General features: G+C 47.7%; 1 pseudogene; it reads left to right on the plus strand.

Moving 5' to 3' along the window:
- Nucleotides 1-968: 968 nt before the first annotated feature.
- LOC115116390 (carboxypeptidase Z-like) lies at nucleotides 969-24809 on the plus strand (annotated as a pseudogene).
- The last annotated feature ends 498 nt before the right edge of the window (nucleotides 24810-25307 follow it).

Consider the following 25307-nt stretch of genomic DNA (forward strand, 5'->3'; position numbering starts at 1 on the left):
GCGTCGTGAGGAGTTTGTTCCACCATTGGGGGCCAGAGCAGCGAACAGTTTTGACTGGGCTGAGGCGGGAACTGTACTTCCTCAGTGGTAGGGAGGCGAGCAGGCCAGAGGTGGATGAACGCAATGCCCTTGTTTGGGTGTAGGGCCTGATCAGAGCCTGGAGGTACTGAGGTGCCGTTCCCTCACAGCCCGTAGGCAAGCACCATGGTCTTGTAGCGGATGCGAGCTTCAACTGGAAGCCAGTGGAGAGAGCGGAGGAGCGGGGTGGCGTGAGAGAACTTGGGAGGTTGAACACCAGACGGGCTGCGGCGTTCTGGATGAGTTGTGGGGGTTTAATGGCACAGGCAGGGAGCCCAGCCAACAGCAGGAGTTGCAGTAATCAGACGGGAGATGACAGTGCCTGGATTAGGACTCTGCGCCGCTTCCTGTGTGAGGCAGGGTCATTACTCTGCATGATGTTGTAGGCATGAACCTACAGGAACGGGCCACCGCCTTGATGTTAGTTGAGCGACGGGGTGTTTGTCCAGATCACGCCAAGGTTCCTAGCGCTCTGGGAGGAGGACACAATGGAGTTGTCAACCGTGATGGCGAGATCATGGAACGGGCAGTCCTTCCCGGGAGGAAGAGCAGCTCCGTCTTGCCGAGGTTCAGCTTGAGGTGGTGATCCGTCATCCACACTGATATGTCTGCCAGACATGCAGAGATGCGGTCGCACCTGGTCATCAGAAGGGGGAAGGAGAAGATTAATTGTGTGTCGTCTGCATAGCAATGATAGGAGAGACCATGTGAGGTTATGACAGAGCCAAGTGACTTGGTGTATAAGCGAGAATAGGAGAGGGCCTAGAACAGAGCCCCTGGGGACACCAGTGATCAGAGCACGTGGTGTGGAGACGGATTCTCGCCACGCCACCTGGTAGGAGCGACCTGTCAGGTAGGACGCTTATTAACCAAGCGTGGGCCCGCCGGAGATGCCCAACTCGGGAGAGGGTGGAGAGGAGGATCTGATGGTTCACAGTATCGAAGGCAGCCGGGAGTAGGTCTAGAAGGATGAGAGCAGAGGAGAGAGAGTTAGCTTTAGCAGTGCGGAGCGCTCCGTGATACAGAGAAGAGCAGTCTCCAGTTGAATGACTAGTCTTGAAACCTGACTGATATGGATCAAGAAGGTAATTCTGAGAGAGATAGCGGGAGAGCTGGCCAAGGACGGCACGTTCAAGAGTTTTGGAGAGAAAAGAAAGAAGGGATACTGGTCTGTAGTTGTTGACATCGGAGGGATCAGTGTAGGTTTTTCAGAAGGGGTGCAACTCTCGCTCTCTTGAAGACGGAAGGACGAGCTAGCCGGTCAGGGGATGAGTTGATGAGCGAGGTGAGGTAAGGGAGAAGGTCTCCGAGGAAATGGTCTGGAGAAGAGAGGAGGGATAGGGTCAGCGGGCAGGTTGTTGGGCGGCCGGCCGTCACAAGATGCGAGATTTCATCTGGAGAGAGGGGGAGAAAGAGGTCAGAGCACAGGGGTAGGGCAGTGTGAGAGCAGAACCAGCGGTGTCGTTTGACTTAGCAACGAGGATCGGATGTCGTCGACCTTCTTTTCAAAATGAGAGCAGGAGGGGGAGGGGGATTCAAATTCCTTTACATGCAAATGTAGCAGGATGGAACAAGCCTGTACATAGATGCCCATATATGTCTGCATGTGCATCCCAAATGGCAGACTGTTCACTATATAGTGCACTACTTCTGCCCAGGGGCCATAGGGACTAGGATGCGGTTTGTAACACCTCCGTAGTCTCAGAGAACATTATTTAAAAAACATACATTCTAGGCAGAGTTGCAAATAAAAAGCCATATCTCAGACTGGTCACAAAAGAAAAGATTAATAATGGGCAAAGAACACAGATACTGGACAGAGGAATCAACTAGAAGGACAGCATCCCGGAGTCACCTCTTCACTGTTGACGTTGAGACTGGACAGAGGAACTCTAACCTAGAAGGCCAGCATCCCGGAGTCACCTCTTCACTGTTGACGTTGAGACTGGACAGAGGAACTCTAACCTAGAAGGCCAGCATCCCGGAGTCACCTCTTCACTGTTGACGTTGAGACTGGACAGAGGAACTCTAACCTAGAAGGCCAGCATCCCGGAGTCTCCTCTTCACTGTTGACGTTGAGACTGGACAGAGGAACTCTAACCTAGAAGGACAGCATCCCGGAGTCGCCTCTTCACTGTTGACGTTGAGACTGGACAGAGGAACTCTGCCTAGAAGGCCAGCATCCCGGAGTCTCCTCTTCACTGTTGACGTTGAGACTGGACAGAGGAACTCTAACCTAGAAGGCCAGCATCCCGGAGTCTCCTCTTCACTGTTGACGTTGAGACTGGACAGAGGAACTCTAACCTAGAAGGACAGCATCCCGAGTCGCCTCTTCACTGTTGACGTTGAGACTGGACAGAGGAACTCTGCCTAGAAGGCCAGCATCTCGGAGTCTCCTCTTCACTGTTGACATTGAGACTGGACAGAGGAACTCTGCCTAGAAGGCCAGCATCCCGGAGTCGCCTCTTCACTGTTGACATTGAGACTGGACAGAGGAACTCTAACCTAGAAGGACAGCATCCCCGAGTCGCCTCTTCACTGTTGACATTGAGACTGGACAGAGGAACTCTGCCTAGAAGGCCAGCATCCCAGAGTCTCCTTCACTGGGTTGACGCTTGAAAACGGGTGTTTTGCGACCATTTAATGAAGCTGACAGTTGAGGGACCTGTGAGGTGTCTGTTTCCTCAAACCACACTCTAATGTACTTGTCCTCTTGCTCAGTTGTGCACCGGGGCCTCCCACTCCTTCTATTCTGGTTAGAGACAGTTTGCTCTGTTCTGTGAAGGAGTAGTACAGCGTTGTACGAGATCTTCAGTTTCTTGGTAATTTCACGCATTGAATAGCCTTCATTTCTCAGAACAAGAATAGACCGACAAGTTTCAGAGGAAAGTTCTGGTTTCTGGCCGTTTTGAGCCTGTAATCGAACCCACTAATGCTCCAGATTTTTATTTATTTTTTATTTTACCTTTTTATTTAACTAGGCAAGTCAGTTAAGAACAAATTCTTATTTTCAATGACGGCCTAGGAACAATGGGTTAACTGCCTGTTCAGGGGCAGAACGACAAATTTGTACCTTGTCAGCTCGGGGTTTGAACTTGCAACCTTCCGGTTACTAGTCCAACGCTCTAACCACTAGGCTAATCAACCGTCTAAAGAAGGCCAGTTTTATAATAACATCATTTATTTACTATAACATCATTTTATCGACAAAGTAGACAGTAAAGTGTGACCAGGTTCAGTTGCCAAACATTGTCCAACAATGCAGATAGAAATGCCATGACTACAGCTCAGATATGATTCTAGTTCGACATGTCAGAGAGGCATGTTTTGTTCTACATAATTTATTTCATAACTTATCTGAATGTTCCCGAAATGTTGTCTCCTCCTCTTACCCCTAATCCTCCTCCCTCCTCCTCTCTTCACAGCAGCCATGGGTGTTCAGAGATTAACCTGGGTTACTCCTACCCCTAATCCTCCTCCCTCCTCTCTTTCACAGCAGCCGTGTGTTCAGAGATTAACCTGGGTTACCCTCTTACCCCTAATCCTCCTCCCTCCTCTCTTTCACAGCAGCCGTGTGTTCAGAGATTAACCTGGGTTACTCCTCTTACCCCTAATCCCTCCTCCCTCCCTCCTCTTCACAGCAGCCGTGTGTTCAGAGACAACCTGCTACTCCTCTTACCCCTAATCCTCCTCCCTCCTCTCTCTTCACAGCAGCCGTGTGTTCAGAGATTAACCTGCTACCTTACCCCTAATCCTCCTCCCTCCTCTCTTCACAGCATTTCAGAGAGATTAACCTGGGTTCCTCCTCTACCCCTAATCCTCCTCCCTCCTCTCTTCACAGCAGCCGTAGGTTCAGAGATTAACCTGGGTTACTTCCTCTTACCCCTAATCCTCCTCCCTCCTCTCTTCTCACAGCAGCCGTGTGTTCAGAGATTAACCTAAGCACCTTCACCCTAATCCTCCTCCCTCCTCTCTTCACAGCAGCCGTGTGTTCAGAGATTAACCTGGGTTACTCCTCTACTCCCTAATCCTCCTCCCTCCTCTCTTCACAGCAGCCGTGTGTTCAGAGATTAACCTGGGTTACCTCTCTCTTACCCTCAATCCTCCCTCCCTCCTCTTCACAGCAGCCGTGTGTTCAGAGATTAACCTGGGTTACTTCCTCTTACCCCCAATCCTCCTCCCTCCCTCCTCTCTTCACAGCAGCCGTGTGTTCAGAGATTAACCTGGGTTACTCCTCTCTCTACCCCTAATCCTCCTCCCTCCTCTCTTCTCACAGCAGCCGTGTTCAGAGATTAACCTAAGTTACTCCTCTTACCCCTAATCCTCCTCCCTCCTCCTTCACAGCAGCCGTGTGTTCAGAGATTAACCTGGGTTACTCCTCTTACCCTAATCCTCCTCCCTCCTCTCTTCACAGCAGCCGTGTGTTCAGAGATTAACCTGGGTTACGCAACGACCTGGACTACTCCAGGTGAGTCTTCAGGTTACCCCTTACTATAGACCAAGGGTGCATCCCCAATGCCACACTATTCCCTATATAGTGCAGTACTTTGACCAGGGCCTATAGGGGGTTTCCTCCCTTACCCTAGGGTGAAAATATTTCCCACATGGAAATGGAAGAGAATCACTTTGTTTGAGAAAAAAACATTACAATATGTTCTCATCTACTTGACTGATTCACTGACTGATCGACAGACCGATTTACTGACTGACTGACTAATTGATTGATTGATTGACCTACTGACTGACTGTTCAAGAGACTGATCGTCAGATCGACCAATCAACCAATTGATCAATTGCTCATCTCCTCTCTCCCCAGGACCATCTTCCCTAACATCCTAGGTCAGCAGTCTCGTCACGAGGTGGAGTCTGGAGCTGAGTACCTCCTCCTCTCTGTGATCCACGGTCTCCTCAACGGGGAGTGTTCCCCCGACATCCGTCTGCTGGGGTGCTCCGTGCTCGCCCCGCTGCCAAGACCTACCCAGCCCCGCACCTGTCAAGGTGTGTCCCAGCTAGCACATTTAGTTCCAGCCCCGCACCCGTCAAGGCGTGTCCCAGCTAGCAAATTTAGTTCCAGCCCCACCCTCGTCAAGGCGTGTCCCAGCTAGCACATTTAGTTCCAGCCCCACAACAGTCAAGGTGTGTCCCAGCTAGCACATTTAGTTCCAGCCCCGCCCGTCAAGGCGTGTCCCAGCTAGCACATTTAGTTCCAGCCCCACCCCCGTCAAGGCGTGTCCCAGCTAGCACATTTAGTTCCAGCCCCACAACCGTCAAGGTGTGTCCCAGCTAGCACATTTAGTTCCAGCTCCACAACAGTCAAGGTGTGTTCCAGTCAGCACATTTAGTTCCAGCCCGCCCCGTCAAGGCGTGTCCCAGTTAGCACATTTAGTTCCAGCCCCACAACAGTCAAGGTGTGTTCCAGCTAGCACATTTAGTTCCAGCTCCACAACAGTCAAGGTGTGTCCCAGCTAGCACATTTAGTTCCAGCCCCACAACAGTCAAGGTGTGTCCCAGTTAGCACATTTAGTTCCAGCCCCACAACAGTCAAGGCGTGTCCCAGCCAACACATTTAGTTCCAGCTCCACAACATCCAAGGCGTGTCCCAGTTAGTTCCAGCCCCACAACAGTCAAGGTTTGTCCCAGCTAGCACATTTAGTTCCAGCCCCACAATAGTCAACGTGTGTTCCAGCTAGCACATTTAGTTCCAGCCCCACAACAGTCAAGGTGTGTGTGCTGGAGGGGTTGGATACAGGATGGGTGTCCATCTCATATGGATTAATACAGTATTCTTCTTCTCCTCATATTCCCCTTCTTCTTCTTCTTCTTCTTCTTCTTCCCCCTTCTTCTTCTTCTTCTTCTCCCCCTTCTTCTTATTCTTCTTCTTCTCCCCCTTCTTCTTATTCTTCTTCTTCTCCCCCTTCTTCTTATTCTACTTCTTCTTCCCCCTTCTTCTTATTCTTCTTCTCCCCCTTCTTCTTATTCTTCTTATTCTTTTCTCCCCCTTCTCCCCCTTCTTCTTCTTCCCCTTCTTCTTCTAAAGTCATGCCGCAGTGCATGTGAGGCGGTGAGGAAGGGGTGTGGCCACGTGTTCGGGGGGCATCGACATGGCGTGGCCTTACTTCTAGACTGTGACCGATTCTTCGCCGGCGAACAGGAAGGCTGTCACGACCCGTTGGCCCCGTTAAGAGAGGTAGCCCTCCCGGAATTGTACATGTTAAAAATAACTTGTTGAATATACAAAAATTACACAGAGTTTTTACTGTACTGTAACACGAATTGAATTTTTAAAAGCTCTGAGCTGGGTGGGACGTTAGTGTCCCACCTGTCCAACATCCGGTGAAATTGCAGAGAACGAAATTCAAAATACAAATTTGTAATATTAAACATTCATGAAAATACAATTGTCTTACATCGTTTAAAAGCTTAACATCTTGTTTATCCAGCTGCTTTGTCAGATTTCAAAAGGCGTTACGTGAAAAGCATTACTATGCAATTATTATCTGAGGACAGCCGACCCGCGTACAAAAGCATTGGAAACATTTTCCAAACAAACAAAGGCATCACGGAAGTCAGAACTAGTGATAAAATAAATCACTTACCTTTGAAGATCTTCTTCTGTTTGCAATCACACGGGTCCCAGCTACATAACAAATTGTCCTTTTGTTCGATAAAGTCCTTTATTATATCCCCAAAATATGGCAGTTTTAGTTGGCGCTTGACTGAGTAACCCAATCGGGTTACCCTCATTCAAAATGCATACAAATGAACCTGAAATTTCATCCAAAACAAGTCAAACAACGTTTCTAATAAATCCTCAGGTGCCCTAATATGTAAATAAATGATACAATTTAAGACGGAGAATAGTGTGTTCATTACCAGAGATAAATAAGGAAGTGCCCGCCTCACCGACGCACGCCACAACACTACAGCCAAAATGGAAGCCACCTAGAAAAAAACTACAAATTCTAGCTCATTTATCAAAACATGCCTGAATCTCTTTCTAAAACTGTTGACATCTACTGGAAGCCCTAGGAACTGCAATCTGGGAGGTATTCCATTGATTTTCCCATAGACAGCCATTCTAAATGATGTCATCATCCCCCCCAAAATAAATTCCCGATGGATTCACCTCAGGTTTTCGCCTTTAACAGTTTCTGAAACTTTAGAGTGTTTTCTATCCAATACCACCAATTATATGCATATCCTAGCTTCTGAGCCTGAGTAACAGGCAGTTTACTTTGGGCAACCTCATTCATCCAAACTTCGAATACTGCCCCCTAGCCCAAAGAGGTTTTAACATGTTAAACACGCATTCTACCCTGTCTTTACAAAATAAGAGTCTTTAATGTATTGTTACACAAATAGAATTTTAACACGTCAAACATACATTCTACCTTGTCTTAGCATTTACAAATACCTGAAAAGCTAGTTAGGATATAGTGCATTTTTAGTTCCTAAATACATTACAAATATATTTGAAAGAGCTTATCAAGTATAATGAAAATCGGAACAATCGTAATGTGTGTCCGCCCCTTTAAAAAAGTTTATGTTAGCTTAAAATGACCCAAATCTAACTGCCTGTAACTCAGGCCTCAAGCAAGGATTTGCATGGTCTTGGTATCATTTGAAAGGAAACACTTTCAAGTTTATGGAAATGTGAAAGGAATGTCATTCAATATAACACAGTAGATCTGGTAAAAGACAATACAAAGAAAATACCAACCATTTTTTTTGTACCATCATCTTTGAAATGCAAGAGAAAGGCCATAATGTAATTATTCCAGCCCGGCTGCAATTTAGATTTTGGCCACTAGATGGTATTAGTGTGTGTGCAACGTTTTAGACTGATCCAATGAACCATTGCATTTCTGTTGTTTTTATTAATAATAACTTTTCATTATCAAAATTGTGCACACTCTTGAAACAATCGCATGGTATTCTTTCACTGTGCTCATGTAAATTGGACAGTGCAGTTAGCTTAAATTCTTGTTAATCTTTCTGCCAATATCGCATGAGTCTACGTTAGCTCAACCGTCCCGTGGATGGGACACTGATCCCGAAGAGGTTCTTTAAAATGTGTTTCAGAAAACCAATTACGATCAATTCAGCTAACCCCCCTCCTCCTTTCGCCCTCTCCCTCTCAGCCAGACAGGAAGTGGCTTTCTCCAACCTGTCTCCAGACGAACCCTCCACCATCATTCAGTTCACGTACCACTCCAACGCCCAGATGTACAGCGTTCTGAAGAGGACTGCTGCCAAGTGCTCTCACATCTCCCGCACCTACAGGTACTGGCTGTTGTCTGCTGCTGTTTACTTGGACAGGAAATACAACCTCAAGGGGATGAATAAACTACTGATCTCTGTATCTATATATCTACAGTATCGGACGCAGCACGGAGGGGAAAGACCTCCTGGCCATAGAGTTCACAGACAACCCCGGAGGGCATGAACTGTGTGAGTGTGTAACGATTTAAGGTGGAGTGATTTCTGGGGTTTGAACTGCACAGCAATGGGGCAAGTGAGCTAGGGAGCCCATTGTATAGGGCTAGTTTAGGACCTCCTGTGTCTTAAAGTCTATTGGTACAGGGCTAGTTCAGTATCTCCTGTTTATTAAAGCCTATTGGTACAGGGCTAGTTGAGGACATCCTGTTAATTAAATCCTATTGGTACAGGGCTAGTTTAGGACCTCCTGTGTCTTAAAGCCTATTGGTACAGGGCTAGTTGAGGACCTCCTGTGTCTTAAAGCCCATTGGTCCAGGGCTAGTTCAGTATCTCCTGTGTCTTAAAGCCTATTGGTACAGGGCTAGTTGAGGACCTACTGTGTCTTAACATCTTCTAAAGTGAACTTTGACACAGGTTTTGTCTTGAGCAATTCCTTTCCTGTGTCTCTCACCCCCTCCCTTCCTCCCCCGTCTCTCCCTCTCCCTCCCCCACCTCCCCCATCTCCCCCACCTCCCCCTCCTCAGTGGAACCGGAGATCAAGCTGGTTGGCAACATGCATGGCAACGAGGTCCTGGGTCGTCAGTTGCTGCTCTACCTGGCCCAGTACCTGTGTTCCGAGTATCTCCTTGGCAACCAGCGTATCCAGACGCTCGTAAACACCACGCGCATCCACATCCTGGCATCCATGAACCCCGACGGTTACGAGCTGGCGGCCGCCGAGGTAGAGGATAGCAACGACCCGGAACAACAACCACACCACGACCAGGAAGTAAATCATGAATAAAAAAACGTCGAAGCCGGGACCAACCAACCGCTGCGTAGAGATAGAAAGAGGCCACGCCTCCTATCTTCTCCATTTTAGAATCTGTGACAGCATGTGTTGGGGCACTCTCTTTCTAAGCCTTGCCCCTTTTCCAACTGCCTATCATCTACCTGAGCTCTCCTATTGGTTCAGCCCCTCCCACTACCAGAGAGACAGAGTGATAGTGTCCTTAACCAATCAACAAGAGCAGTCGGTTAGACTGTTGTCATGGAAACGCAGTGCCATTTTTTTTGTAACTGTTTAAGGTCTAAGAACACTGCTAGAAATCTCAAAACGTTTTTCTTAAAATAACAAATTTAACAAATATATTTTTAATAGATAGAACGTCTAGTCGTTGTTTTTCCCAACAGCTGGCAGTGGGAAGCTCTATTGTCTTTATAATCATCTTTTCAAACAACCGAGTGATTTCTGGGCTATCTTCTTCACACAAACAGCATGTCCTGTCACTATAGACACCCTGGTTCGATATCCAGGCTGTATCACTACCCGGCTGTGATGGGGAATCCCATAGGGCGGCACACAATTGGCCCAGCGTCGTCCGGGTTCGGACGGTGTAGGCCGTCATTTTAAATAAGAATGTGTTCTTCACTGACTTGCCTAGTAAAATAAAGGTTTAAATTTGTTCTCCCCAGACGGATTACATAGTCTGTCCCTAAATTACTTCCTGTATAGGGAACGATCATGTGACTTGACTGGGAAAATCTCTGGGCCCTCTTCTGGGTCACATGGTCAACAAAACACTCCTGACCTCTTATATTCATCCTATCCAATCACATTCTTCTAACCGACATGACTTCCCATGTCTTCCCATTACCCACAATGCTTCACTCTTCACTCCTCCCCGTAATGCTCCTGCAGGGTCATGGGGTGTTGAACCATGTCTAGGGTCACGACCTTTACCCTCTGTGTGTGTTTCTACATCTGTGTGTTTGTGTAGGGTCACAACCTTTACCCTCTGTGTGTGTTTGTGTAGGGTCACGAGCTCAACGGTTGGACGGTGGGTCGCACCAACGCTCAGAACATAGACTTGAACCGGAACTTTCCTGACCTCACGTCTATCCTCTACCGGAATCGCAGGATCAAACGGTTCCGCACAGACCACATCCCCATCCCAGACTCTTACTGGTTTGGTAAGGTATGTAATATCAACATCTCGCTACACTGGTGTCGGTAGTGGGATGGCGCCAGTGAGGCCATCGGAGAGGTGTGTACACATGATTGATGTAACTAGCTTCTCTATAGCAAGTCCCTCAGGTGTAGGTACCTCTTCGATGGTATGGGAACTTAGCCTTCTGTTGATGTGGGAAAGTATAGGACATTCCTACTGTACAGGACATTCCTACTGTTTTGGTAAGATACAGGACATTCCTACTGTACAGGACATTCCTACTGTTTTGGTAAGGTACAGGACATTCCTACTGTACAGGACATTCCTACTGTTTTGGTAAGGTACAGGACATTCCTACTGTTTTGGTAAGATACAGGACATGCCTACTGTTTTGGTAAGATACAGGACATTCCTACTGTACAGGACATTCCTACTGTTTTGGTAAGGTACAGGACATTCCTACTGTTTTGGTGAGATACAGGACATTCCTACTGTACAGGACATTCCAACTGTTTTGGTAAGATACAGAACATTCCTACTGTACAGGACATTCCTACTGTTTTGGTAAGATACAGGACATTCCTACTGTACAGGACATTCCTACTGTTTTGGTAAGATACAGGACATTCCTACTGTACAGGACATTCCTACTGTTTTGGTAAGGTACAGGACATTCCTACTGTTTTGGTAAGGTACAGGACATTCCTACTGTTTTGGTAAGATACAGGACATGCCTACTGTTTTGGTAAGATACAGGACATTCCTACTGTACAGGACATTCCAACTGTTTTGGTAAGATACAGGACCTTCCTACTGTACAGGACATTCCTACTGTTTTGGTAAGATACAGGACATTCCTACTGTACAGGACATTCCTACTGTTTTGGTAAGGTACAGGACATTCCTACTGTTTTGGTAAGATACAGGACATGCCTACTGTTTTGGTAAGATACAGGACATTCCTACTGTACAGGACATTCCTACTGTTTTGGTAAGGTACAGGACATTCCTACTGTTTTGGTAAGATACAGGACATTCCTACTGTACAGGACATTCCAACTGTTTTGGTAAGATACAGGACATTCCTACTGTACAGGACATTCCTACTGTTTTGGTAAGATACAGGACATTCCTACTGTACAGGACATTCCTACTGTTTTGGTAAGATACAGGACATTCCTACTGTACAGGACATTCCTACTGTTTTGGTAAGGTACAGGACATTCCTACTGTTTTGGTAAGATACAGGACATGCCTACTGTTTTGGTAAGATACAGGACATTCTTACTGTACAGGACATTCCTACTGTTTTGGTAAGGTACAGGACATTCCTACAGTACAGGACATTCCTACTGTTTTGGCAAGGTACAGGACTTTCCTACTGTACAGGACATTCCTAGTGTTGTGGTAAGGTACAGGACATCCCTACTGTACAGGACATTCCTACTGTTTTGGTAAGGTACAGGACATTCCTACTGTACAGGACATTCCTAGTGTTGTGGTAAGGTACAGGACATTCCTACTGTACAGGACATTCCTACTGTTTTGGTAAGGTACAGGACATTCCTACTGTTTTGGTAAGGTACAGGACATTCCTACTGTTTTGGTAAGATACAGGACATTCTTACTGTACAGGACATTCCTACTGTTTTGGTAAGGTACAGGACATTCCTACAGTACAGGACATTCCTACTGTTTTGGCAAGGTACAGGACTTTCCTACTGTACAGGACATTCCTAGTGTTGTGGTAAGGTACAGGACATCCCTACTGTACAGGACATTCCTACTGTTTTGGTAAGGTACAGGACATTCCTACTGTACAGGACATTCCTAGTGTTGTGGTAAGGTACAGGACATTCCTACTGTACAGGACATTCCTACTGTTTTGGTAAGGTACAGGACATTCCTACTGTTTTGGTAAGGTACAGGACATTCCTACTGTTTTGGTAAGGTACAGGACATTCCTACTGTTTTGGTAAGATACAGGACATGCCTACTGTTTTGGTAAGATACAGGACATTCCTACTGTACAGGACATTCCAACTGTTTTGGTAAGATACAGGACCTTCCTACTGTACAGGACATTCCTACTGTTTTGGTAAGATACAGGACATTCCTACTGTACAGGACATTCCTACTGTTTTGGTAAGGTACAGGACATTCCTACTGTTTTGGTAAGATACAGGACATGCCTACTGTTTTGGTAAGATACAGGATACAGGACATTCCTACTGTTTTGGTAAGGTACAGGACATTCCTACTGTTTTGGTAAGGTACAGGACATTCCTACTGTTTTGGATACAGGTACAGGACATTCCTACTGTTTGGTAAGATGGTACTGTACAGGACATTCCTACTGTTTTGTAAGATAAGACATTCCTACTGTACAGGACATTCCTACTGTTTTGGTAAGGTACAGGACATTCCTACTGTTTTTGGTAAGATACAGGACATTCCTACTAAGGTACAGGACATTCCTACTGTTTTGGTAAGGTACAGGACATTCCTACTGTTTTGGTACAGGACATTCCTACTGTACAGGACATTCCTACTGTTTTGGTAAGGACTTTCCTACTGTACAGGACATTCCTAGTGTTTTGGTAAGACATCCCTACTGTACAGGACATTCCTACTGTTTTGGTAAGATACAGGACATTCCTACTTTTTTTGGTAAGGGTACAGGACATTCCTACTGTTTTGGTAAGGTACAGGACATTCCTACTGTTTTGGTAAGGTACAGGACATTCCTACTGTTTTTGGTAAGGTACAGGACATTCCTACTGTTTGGTAAGGTACAGGACATTCCTACTGTTTTGGTAAGATATAGGACATTCCTACTGTTTTGGTAAGGTACAGGACATTCCTACTGTTTTGGTAAGATACAGGACATTCCTACTGTTTTGGTAAGGTACAGGACATTCCTACTGTTTTGGTAAGATACAGGACATTCCTACTGTACAGGACATTCCTACTGTTTTGGTAAGGTACAGGACATTCCTACTGTTTTGGTAAGATACAGGACATTCCTACTGTTTTGCAAGGTACAGGACATTCCTACTGTTTTTGGTAAGATACAGGACATTCCTACTGTTTTGGTAAGGTACAGGACATTCCTACTGTACAGGACATTCCTACTGTTTTGGTAAGGTACAGGACATTCCTACTGTTTTGGTAAGGTACAGGACATTCCTACTGTACAGGACATTCCTACTGTTTTGGTAAGGTACAGGACATTCCTACTGTTTTGGTAAGGTACAGGACATTCTGTACAGGACATTCCTACTGTTTTGGTACAGGACTTTCCTATACAGGACATTCCTACTGTTTTGGTAAGGTACAGGACATTCCTACTAAGATATAGGACATTCCTAGTGTTTTGTAAGATACAGGACATTCCTACTGTTTTGGTAAGGTACAGGACATTCCTACTGTTTTGGTAAGGTACAGGACATTCCTACTGTTTTGGTAAGATACAGGACATTCCTACTGTTTTGGTAAGGTACAGGACATTCCTACTGTTTTGGTAAGATATAGGACATTCCTACTGTTTTGGTAAGGTACAGGACATTCCTACTGTACAGGACATTCCTACTGTTTTGGTAAGGTACAGGACATTCCTACTGTTTTTGGTAAGGTACAGGACATTCCTACTGTTTGGTAAGGTACAGGACATTCCTACTGTTTTGGTAAGATATAGGACATTCCTACTGTTTTGGTAAGGTACATGACATTCCTACTGTTTTGGTAAGGTACAGGACATTCCTACTGTTTTGGTAAGGTATAGGACATTCCTACTGTTTTGGTAAGGTATAGGACATTCCTACTGTTTTGGTAAGATACAGGACATTCCCACTGTTTTGGTAAGGTACAGGACATTCCCACTGTTTTGGTAAGGTACAGGACATTCCCACTGTTTTGGTAAGGTACAGGACATTCCTACTGTTTTGGTAAGGTACAGGACATTCCTACTGTTTTGGTAAGATATGTTATAGGGGTGTCCAGAGTTTTAGACAAAACCAGTTTTGTAAGGGAAATGTGTAATTAACCTCCTCTCCTCTCCTCTCCTCTCCTCTCCTCTCCTCTCCTCTCCTCTCCTCTCTCAGGTAGCGTCAGAGACCTATGCAGTGATGAAGTGGATCAGGTCTGTGCCGTTTGTCCAGTCTGCGAGCCTCCATGGCGGAGAGCTGGTGATCTCTTATCCCTTTGACTTCTCTAGACACCTCCATGAAGAGAGGATGTTCTCCCCTACACCTGATGAACAGGTACCCTGTCCTGTAATACACCTGATGAGCAGGTAACCTGTCCTGTAATACACCTGATGAACAGGTACACTGTCCTGTAATACACCTGATGAACAGGTACCCTGTCCTGTAATACACCTGATGAACAGGTACCCTGTCCTGTAATACACCTGATGAACAGGTACCCTGTCCTGTAATACACCTGATGAACAGGTACCCTGTCCTGTAATACACCTGATGAACAGGTACCCTGTCCTGTAATACACCTGATGAAATACCACCTGATGAACAGGTAACCCTGTCCTCCAGTACATACACCTGATGAACAGGTGCCCTGTCCTGTCCAATACCTGACCAACAGGTACACTGTCCTGTAATACACCTGATGAACAGGTACCCTGTCCTGTAATACACCTGATGAACAGGTACACTGTCCTGTAATACACCTGATGAACAGGTACCCTGTCCTGTCCTACACCTGATGAACAGGTACCCTGTCCTGTCCAATACCTGACCAACAGGTACCCTGTTCTGTCCTCCACCTGACCAACAGGTGCCCTGTCCTGTCCTACACCTGACCAACAGGTGCCCTGTCCTATCCTACACCTGACCAACAGGTGCCCTGTCCTGTCCTACACCTGACCAACAGGTACCCTGTCCTGTCCTACACCTGACCAACAGGTACCCTGTCCTGTCCTACACCTGACCAACAGGTACCCTGTCCTACACCTGACCAACAGGTACCCTGTCCTGTCCTACACCTGACCAACAGGTACCCTGTCCTGTCCTACACCTGACCAACAGGTACCCTGTCCTGTCCTACACCTGACCAACAGGTACCCTGTCCTGTCCTACACCTGACCAACAGGTACCCTGTCCTGTCCTACACCTGACCAACAGGTACCCTGTCCTGTCCTACACCTGACCAACAGGTACCCTGTCCTGTCCTACACCTGACCAACAGGTACCCTGTCCTGTCCTACACCTGACCAACAGGTACCCTGTCCTGTCCTACACCTGAACAAAAGGTACCCTGTCCTGTCCTACACCTGACCAACAGGTACCTGTCCTGTAATACACCTGATGAACAGGCACCTTGTCCTGTAATACACCTGACGAACAGGCACCTTGTCCTGTAATACACCTGACGGATAGGTACCCTGTCCTGTCCTACACCTGACCAACATGTACAATGTCCTGTCCTCCACCAGACCAACATGTACCCTGTCCCGTCCTCCACCTGACCAACATGTACCCTGTCATGTCCTACACCTGACCAACAGGTTCCCTGTCCTGTCCTCCACCCGATGAACAGGTTCCCTGTCCTGTCCTCCACCCGATGAACAGGTTCCCTGTCCTGTCCTCCACCTGATGAACATGTACCCTGTCCTGTCTTACACCTGATGAACAGGTGCCCTGTCCTGTAATACACCTGATGAACAGGTACCCTGTCCTGTAATACACCTGACCAACAGGTAGCCTGTTCTGTCCTACACCTGACCACCAGGTATCCTGTTCTGTCCTACACCTGACCAACAGGTACCCTGTCCTGTCCTTCACCTGATGAACAGGTGCCCTGTCCTACACCTGACCAACAGGTACCCTATCCTGTCCAACACCTGACCAACAGGTACCTTGTCCTGTCCTCCACCTGATGAAAAGGTACCCTATCCTACACCTGACCAACAGGTAGCCTGTTCTGTCCTACACCTGACCAACAGGTACCCTGTCCTGTCCTCCACCTGACCAACAGGTACCTTGTTCTGTCCTCCACCTGACCAACAGATACCCTGTCCTGTCCTACACCTGATGAACAGGTGTCCTGTCCTACACCTGATGAACAGGTGTCCTGTCCTACACCTGATGAACACCTGAACAACAGGTACCTTGTCCTGTCCTACACCTGACGAACAGGTACCTTGTCCTGTCCTCCACCTGATGAACAGGTACCCTGTCCTACACCTGATGAACAGGTACCCTGTCCTACACCTGACCAACAGGTAACCTGTCCTACACCTGACGAACAGGTACCTTGTCCTGTCCTCCACCTGATGAACGGGACCCTGTCCTCCACCTGACGAACGGGTACCCTGTCCTACACCTGACAAACAGGTACCCTGTCCTACACCTGACCAACAGGTACCGTGTCCTACACCAGACCAACAGGTACCCTGTGCTGTCCTACACGTGACCAACAGGTACCCTGTCCTACACCTGATGAATATGTACCCTGTCCTGTCCTCAACCTGACCAACAGGTAACCTGTCCTACACCTGACCAACAGGTACCCTGTCCTACACCCGACCAACAGGTACCCTGTCCTGTCCTCCACCTGACCAACAGGTACCCTGTCCTGTCCTCCACCTGACCAACAGGTACCCTGTCCTGTCCTCCACCTGACCAACAGGTACCCTGTCCTGTCCTCCACCTGACCAACAGGTACCCTGTCCTGTCCTCCACCTGACCAACAGGTACCGTGTCCTGTCCTACATCTGACCAACAGGTACCCTGTCCTGTCCTACACCTGATGAACAGGTACCCTGTCCTGTCCTACACCTGATGAACAGGTACCCTGTCCTACACCTGACCAGCAGGTACCTGTCCTACACCTGACCAACCTCTACCTGTCCTAAACCTGACCAACAGGTACCCTGTTATACACCGGACCAACATGCACCTGTCCTAAACCTGGCCAACAGGTATCCTGTTCTACACCTGACCAACAGGTACATGTCCTAAACCTGACCAACGGGTACCTGTCCTAAACCTGACCAACATGTACCTGTCCTAAACCTGGCCAACAGGTATCCTGTCCTAAACCTGGCCAACAGGTACCCTGTTCTAAACCTGGCCAACAGGTACCCTGTCCTAAACCTGGCCAACAGGTACCTGTCCTAAACCTGACCAACGGGTACCTGTCCTAAACCTGACCAACAGGTACCCTGTCCTAAACCTGACCAACAGGTACCCTGTCCTAAACCTGACCAACAGGTACCCTGTCCTAAACCTGACCAACAGGTACCCTGTTCTAAACCTGACCAACAGGTACCCTGTCCTAAACCTGGCCAACAGGTACCCTGTTCTACACCTAGTTTATGTCAGTGGTGAAAACCTCTTCTGTTCCCAGGCCAGAAAATGCCATGTTGTAGAGTGTGACTGTGTTCCTCTCTGCAGGCATTTAAGCAGCTGGCCCGGACATACGCAGACTCTCACGCCAGCATGGCCGACAACAACACAGAGAGGTGATTATATTCCTGGCTATTATTATGAATGATTATATTACCCCCTGTTACATGACCTATATATTGTATATTCTAGGTGTGGAGCGTCCTTCATCCGGAGCGGAGGCATCATCAACGGAGCTCTGTGGTACAGCTTCCCAGGGGGTACGGAACCTTCTAGATCTTCTCCTCGTGTCATTCTGTCTCTCCTCCTCGTGTCATTCTGTCTCTCCTCCTCGTGTCATTCTGTCTCTCCTCTCGTCCTCGTGTCATTCTTACTCTCTCTTCCTCTCTTCCTCTCCTTCTCTCTCCTCCTCTCCTTCTCTTTCCTCCTCTTATTTTCCTCTCCTCCTCTTCTTTTCCTCTCCTCCTCTTCTTTTCCTCTCCTCCTCCTCTTCCTCCCTCCTCTCTTCCTCTTCCTCTTCCTCCTCTCCTTCTCTCTCCTCTCTCCTTCTCTCCTCCTCTTATTTTCCTCTCCTCCTCTCCTCTTCTTTTTCCTCTCCTCCTCTCCTCCTCTTCTTTTCCTCTCCTCCTCTCCTCCTCTCTTCCTTTCCTCCTCTCCTCCTCTCTTCCTCTCCTCCTCCTCTTCTCTCTCCTCCTCCTCTTCCTCCCTCCTCCTCTTCCTCTTCCTCTTCCTCCTCTCCTTCTCTCTCCTCCTCTCCTTCTCTCCTCCTCTTCTTTTCCTCTCCTCCTCTTCTTTCCCTCCTCCTCTCCTCCTCTTCTTTTTCCTCTCCCTCCTCTCCTCCTCTTCTTTTCCTCTCCTCCCTCTCCTTTTCCTCTCCTCCTCTCCTCCTCTCTTCCTCTCCTCCTCTCTTCCTCTCCTCCTCCTCTCTCTCTCTCTCCTCCTCTTCCTCTTCCTCTTCCTCTTCCTCTTCCTCCTCTTCCTCTTCCTCCTCCTCTTCTTCTTCCTCCTCCTCTTCTTCCTCCTCTTCTTCCCTCCTCCACCTCTTCTCTCTCCTCCTCCTCTTCCTCCTCCTCTCTTTCTCTTCTCTCTCCTCCCTCCTCTCTTCCTTTCCTCCTCTCCTCCTCCTCCTCTCTTCCTTTCCTCTCCTCCTCCTCCTCTCTTCCTTTCCTCCTCTCCTCCTCATCTTCTCTCTCCTCCTTCTCTTCCTCCTCCTCTCTTTCTCTCTCTCTCCTCTTCCTCCTCCTCTCTTCCTTTCCTCCTCTCCTCCTCCTCTTCCTCCTCCTCTCTTTCTCTTCTCTCTCCTTCTCTTCCTCCCTCTCTTCCTTTCCTCCTCCTCTCTCCTCCTCCTCTCTTCCTTTCCTCCTCTCTTCCTCCTCCTCTCTCCTCCTCCTCTCTTCCTTTCCTCCTCTCCTCCTCTTCTCTCTCTTCCTCTTTTCCACTCCTCCTCTCGTCCTCCTCTCTTCCTCCTCTTTTCTCTCCTCCTCTCCTTAACCTCCCCCTCTTATTCCTGTATCTGTCTGTTAATTCTCAGTACTTGTGTGTCTAGTGTATATATTTACGGTGTGTCCTAACTCTCTATTTCTCCGGTACCGTAGGCATGTCAGACTTTAACTACCTCCACACTAACTGTCTGGAGATTACGGTGGAGCTGGGCTGTGACAAGTTCCCTTCTGAAGAGGAGCTCTACCCAGAGTGGCTCAGGAACAAGGAGGCCCTGCTCAGTTTCATGGAGTCGGTGGGTCTGCCTCTCTATAGCCCAGCGACCAGGCAGCCATTTTGTGCCGAAGTTATACCGTAGAAGGCCTATGTGCTGTCTCATCATTTTCTGACCATGTTTAATGTCCTTATCAGTGGTGGCTGGTGGGCAGAGATATAGGAGGACAGCTGGCTCTTTGTAATGGCTGGAGTGGAATACATGGAGCTGTATATTGAACACATGGAGAACATGTGTTTGATGTGTCTGATACCGTTCCATTCATTCCAATACAGCCATGTTAAAACATCTTAAGGCTCCACCCCCTTTTTTTCCACCAAATGTTCGCCTAAAATGACATACCTAAATCTAACTGCCTGTAGCTCAGGCCCTGAAGCAAGGATATTCATATTCTTGACACCATTTGAAAGGAAACACTTTGAAGATTGTGGAAATGTTAAATTAATGTAGGAGAATATAACACATTAGATCTGGTAAAATATAATACAAAGAAAAAAAACCTGTTCTTTTGTATATATTTTTTACCATCTTTGAAATGCAAGAGAAAGGCCATAATGTATTATTCCAGCCCAGCTGCAATTTAGATGTTGGCCACTAGATGGCATCAGTGTCTGTGCAAAGTTTTAGACTGATCCAATGAACCATTGCATTTCTCTTCAAAATGTTGTATCAAGACTGCCCATAAGTGCCTAACTTGTTTATTAATAACTTTTCATGTTCAAAACTGTAATAGCTATTGTAGATTGGACTTTGTAGTTAGATTAACAAGAATTTAAGCTTCCTGCCAATATCAGATATGTCTATGTCCTGGGAAATGTTCTTATTTAACCACATGCTAAACGCATTAGCCTACATTAGCTCAACCTCATGCTAATCACATTAGCCTACATTAGCTCAACCTCATGCTAATCGCATTAGCCTACATTAGCTCAACCTCATGCTAATCACATTAGCCTACATTAGCTCAACCTCATGCTAATCACATTAGCCTACATTAGCTCAACCGTCCCGTGGACGGGACACCGATCCCGAAGAAGTTTTAAGCTGCCGTCCTACTATATATTTCTCCCGCCCACCAGCCTCCACTGACCTTAGCATTCCCTGCCATTCACTGATAGGTTTGCAAATTCCGGAAACTGGGTTTCCAGGAATCCTGGTTGGGAGAATCCTGGAATCCTGGTTGGGAGAATCCTGGAATCCTGGTTGGGAGAATCCTGGAATGAGGGGGGAATAAGCAGTATATCCAGGAATCCTGGTTGGGAGAATCCTGGAATGAGTGGGGAATAAGCAGTATATCCAGGAATCCTGGTTGGGAGAATCCTGGAATGAGGGGGGAATAAGCAGTATATCCAGGAATCCTGGTTGGGAGAATCCTGGAATGAGGGGGGAATAAGCAGTATATCCAGGAATCCTGGTTGGGAGAATCCTGGAATGAGGGGGGAATAAGCCATATATCCAGGAATCCTGGTTGGGAGAATCCTGGAATCCTGGTTGGGAGAATCCTGGAATCCTGGTTGGAAAAATCCTGGAATGAGTGGGGAATAAGCCGTATATACAGGAATCCTGGTTGGGAGAATCCTGGAATCCTGGTTGGGAGAATCCTGGAATCCTGGTTGGGAGAATCCTGGAATCCTGGTTGGGAGAATCCTGGAATCCTGGTTGGGAGAATCCTGGAATCCTGGTTGGGAGAATCCTAGAATCCTGGTTGGGAGAATCCTGGAATCCTGGTTGGAAAAATCCTGGAATGAGGGGGGAATAAGCAGTATATCCAGGATTCCAGCAACTGAGATTCCTGGAAAACCAGGGAATTTTGTTAAAATAAGCCTGATATTCCCTGATATTCCCTGTCGTTCCTTCTCTTCTCCAGGTCCACAGAGGTATTAAGGGAGTGGTGAAGGATGAAGAGGGCTATGGAATAAAGGGAGCGTCCGTATCTGTCAGGGGAATTCGTAAAGATGTCACCACAGGTAACCACCGTAATAACTGATAGCCATAGTTCCGGATAATGTCTGCAGCCCAGATGGCTGCTTCTGAGCAGGGTCCTCTGTTAGAGCCTTATGGAGGGAGAAAGGAGCCAAAATGGCTGCTTCTGAGCAGGGTCCTCTGTTAGAGCTCTATGGAGGGGGAAAGGAGCCCAAATGGCTGCATCTGAGCAGGGTCCTCTGTTAGAGCTCTATGGAGGGAGAAAGGAGCCCAAATGGCTACCTCTGAGCAGGTGGCTACTTCTGAGCAGGGTCCTCTATTAGAGCTCTGTGGAGGGAGAAAGGAGCCAAAATGGCTACCTCTGAGCAGGTGGCTACTTCTGAGCAGGGTCCTCTGTTAGAGCTCTATGGAGGGAGAAAGGAGCCAAAATGGCTACCTCTGAGCAGGTGGCTACTTCTGAGCAGGGTCCTCTGTTAGAGCTCTATGGAGGGAGAAAGGAGCCAAAATGGCTACCTCTGAGCAGGTGGCTACTTCTGAGCAGGGTCCTCTGTTAGAGCTCTATGGAGGGAGAAATGAGCCATTTGAGACATAGATCATAACTAGTTTCATTCACAGAGCTTTTACAGACGCTCCCAGCGGTTTACATTGTACGGTGGAAATGTAGAGATGTTGGCAGTATACACGCAAGGAATCGCAACATTCTTTTTGACGTTGTGTCATCACTGGAGAGACGTGACATCAAGACAAATGTTTCCTCATGGTGGTTAGTAACACATGTCAGTGTCTCCCTCCTTCTCTGTCTCCCTCCTTCTCTGTCTCCCTCCTTCTCTGTCTCCCTCCTTCTCTGTCTCCCTCCTTCTCTGTCTGCCTCCTTCTCTGTCTGCCTCCTTCCCTGTCTCCCTCCTTCTCTGTCTCCCTCCTTCTCTGTCTCCCTCCTTCTCTGTCTCCCTCCTTCTCTGTCTCCCTCCTTCTCTGTCTCGCTCCCTCCCCTGTCTCCTCCTTCTCTGTCTGCCTCCTTCTCTGTCTGCCTCCTTCCCTGTCTCCCCTCCTTCCCTGTCTGCCTCCTTCCTGTCTGCCTCCCTTCCCTGTCTGCCTCCTTCCTGTCTCCTCCTTCTCTGTCTCCTCCTTCTCTGTCTCCTCCCTCTGTCTCCCTCCTTCTGTCTCCCTCCTTCTCTGTCTCCTCCTTCTCTGTCTCCCTCCTCTCTCTGTCTCCCTCCTTCTCTGTCTCCGGCTCCTTCTCTGCCCCTCCCTGTCTCTCCTTCTCTGTCTGCCTCCTTCTCTGTCTGCCTCCTTCCCTGTCTCCCTCCTTCTCTGTCTGCCTTCCCTGTCTGCCTCCCTTCCCTGTCTGCCTCCTTCCCTGTCTCCCTCCTTCTCTGTCTCCTCCTTCTCTGTCTCCCTCCTTCTCTGTCTCCCTCCTTCTCTGTCTCCTCCTTCTCTGTCTCCCTCCTTCTCTGTCTCCCTCCTTCTTTCTGTCTCCCTCCTTCCCTGTCTCCCTCCTTCCCTGTCTCCCCTCCTTCCCTGTCTCCCTCCTTCCCTGTCTCCTCCTTCCCTGTCTCCTCCTTCCCTGTCTCCCTCCTTCTCTGTCTCCCTCCTTCTCTGTCTCCCTCCTTCTCTGTCTCCCTCCTTCCCTGTCTCCCTCCTTCTCTGTCTCCCTCCTTCCCTGTCTCCCTACTTCTCTGTCACCCTCCTTCCCTGTCTCCCTCCTTCTCTGTCTCCCTCCTTCCCTGTCTCCCTCCTTCCCTGTCTCCCTCCTTCCCTGTCTCCCTCCTTCTCTGTCTCCCTCCTCTGTCTCCCTTCTCTGTCTCCTCCTTCCCTGTCACCCTCCTTCTCTGTCTCCCTCCTTCCCTGTCTCCCTCCTTCTCTGTCTCCCTCCTTCTCTGTCTCCCTCCTTCCCTGTCTCCCTCCTTCCCTGTCTCCCCTCCTTCCTCTGTCTCCCTCCTTCTCTGTCTCCCTCCTTCTCTGTCTCCCTCCTTCTCTGTCTCCCTCCTTCTCTGTCTCCCTCCTTCTCTGTCTCCCTCCTTCCCTGTCTCCCTCCTTCTCGGTCTCCCTCCTTCTCGGTCTCCCTCCTTCTCGGTCTCCCTCCTTCTCGGTCTCCCTCTTCATCCCCCTCTTCATCCCATTCCCCCTCCTATCTCCCTGTCTTTCTCTCTCTCTCTCTCTCAATTCAATTCAAGGGGCTTTATTGGCATGGGAAACGTGTTAACATTGCCAAAGCAAGTGAGGTAGATAATATATAAAAGTGAAATAAACCAATAAAAATGAACAGTAAACATTACACTCACAGAAGTTCCAAAATAATTAAAACATTTCAAATGTCACATTATGTCTGTATACAATGTACGGTAATTTGACATTTGCTCAGTACATTGTTTTCACTGAGGAAATGTATGAGTCTGCTGTTAATGACAATGCAGAGGATTTCCCCAAGGTTGCTGTTGACGCATATTCCACGGTAGTTATTGGGGTCAAATTTATCTCCACTTTTGTGGATTGGGGTGATCAGCCCTTGTTTTTTTTTTATTTTTTTTATTTAACCTTTATTTAACTAGGCAAGTCAGTTAAGAACAAATTCTTATTTACAATGACGGCCTTAACTGCCTGTTCAGGGGCAGAACCTTGTCAGCTCGGGGATTTGAACATGAAACCTTTCGGTTACTAGTCCAATTTGTAAGTCGCTCTGGATAAGAGCGTCTGCTAAATGACTTAAATGTAAATGTAACCAATAGGCTACCCTGCCGCCCCAGGGTCAAAATACTGTGGAAGATGCCAGAGCTATGGATGATGTTAAAGAGTTTTGTATAGCTAATTGGATTTTGTTGTCTGTATATTTGATCATTTCATTGAGGATACCATCAACACCACAGGCCCTTTTGTCATTTGTACTGTAGTTCATTCAATGTAATTGGAGAATCCAGTGGGTTCTGGCAGTCTATAATAGCTGATTCTAAGATTTGTGTTTGATATCTCTCTCTCCCTCCTTCCCTGTCCCTCCCTCCATCCCTGTCTCCTTCCCTCCTTCCTCCCTCCCCCTCCCTCCCTCCCTCCCTCCCCTCCCTGTCTGTCCCTCCCTCCCGGTCTGTCTGTCTCCCGGTCTGTCTGTCTCCCGGTCTGTCTGTCTCCGGGTCTCCTTCTGTCTCCCTCCCTCCCTGTCTCCCTCCCTCCCTGTCTCCTCCCTGTCCCCTCCCTGTCTCCTCTCCCTCTATAGCGGAGGAAGGTGATTACTGGAGGTTAATGAACTCAGGAACACACATCATAACAGCATCAGCTAAAGGTTACTCCAAGGTCAGCAAGAGAATTTACCTGCCTGCTCACATGGAAAAAGCTGGCCGGGTCGACTTCGTGCTCAAAAAGGTACTTGTAAAGTTATTTATATATATATATATACAGTGCCTTGCGAAAGTATTCGGCCCCCTTGAACTTTGCGACCTTTTGCCAAATTTTCAGGCTTCAAACATAAAGATATAAAACTGTATTTTTTTGTGAAGAATCAACAACAAGTGGGACACAATCATGAGAAGTGGAACGACATTTATTGGATATTTCAAACGCAAAGTTCAAGGGGCCGAATACTTTCGCAAGGCACTGTATATTATTTATTTAGTTATTATATACTTTATCTGTGATCTGTGATGTTTCTGTGCCAGGATCAATGTTTTCAGAAATATGATATTGGTGTCAGGGTCATGATATCTGAGGTGTTGATGTCAGGGTCATGATATCTGAGGTGTCAGGGTCATGATATCTGAGGTGTCAGGGTCATGATATCTGAGGTGTTGGTGTCAGGGTCATGATATCTGAGGTGTTGGTGAGGGTCATGATATCTGGTGTTGATGTGGGTCATGATATCTGAGGTGT

The sequence above is a fragment of the Oncorhynchus nerka genome, unplaced genomic scaffold (assembly GCF_034236695.1).
Source record: "Oncorhynchus nerka isolate Pitt River unplaced genomic scaffold, Oner_Uvic_2.0 unplaced_scaffold_2037, whole genome shotgun sequence".
Lineage (NCBI taxonomy): Eukaryota > Metazoa > Chordata > Actinopteri > Salmoniformes > Salmonidae > Oncorhynchus > Oncorhynchus nerka.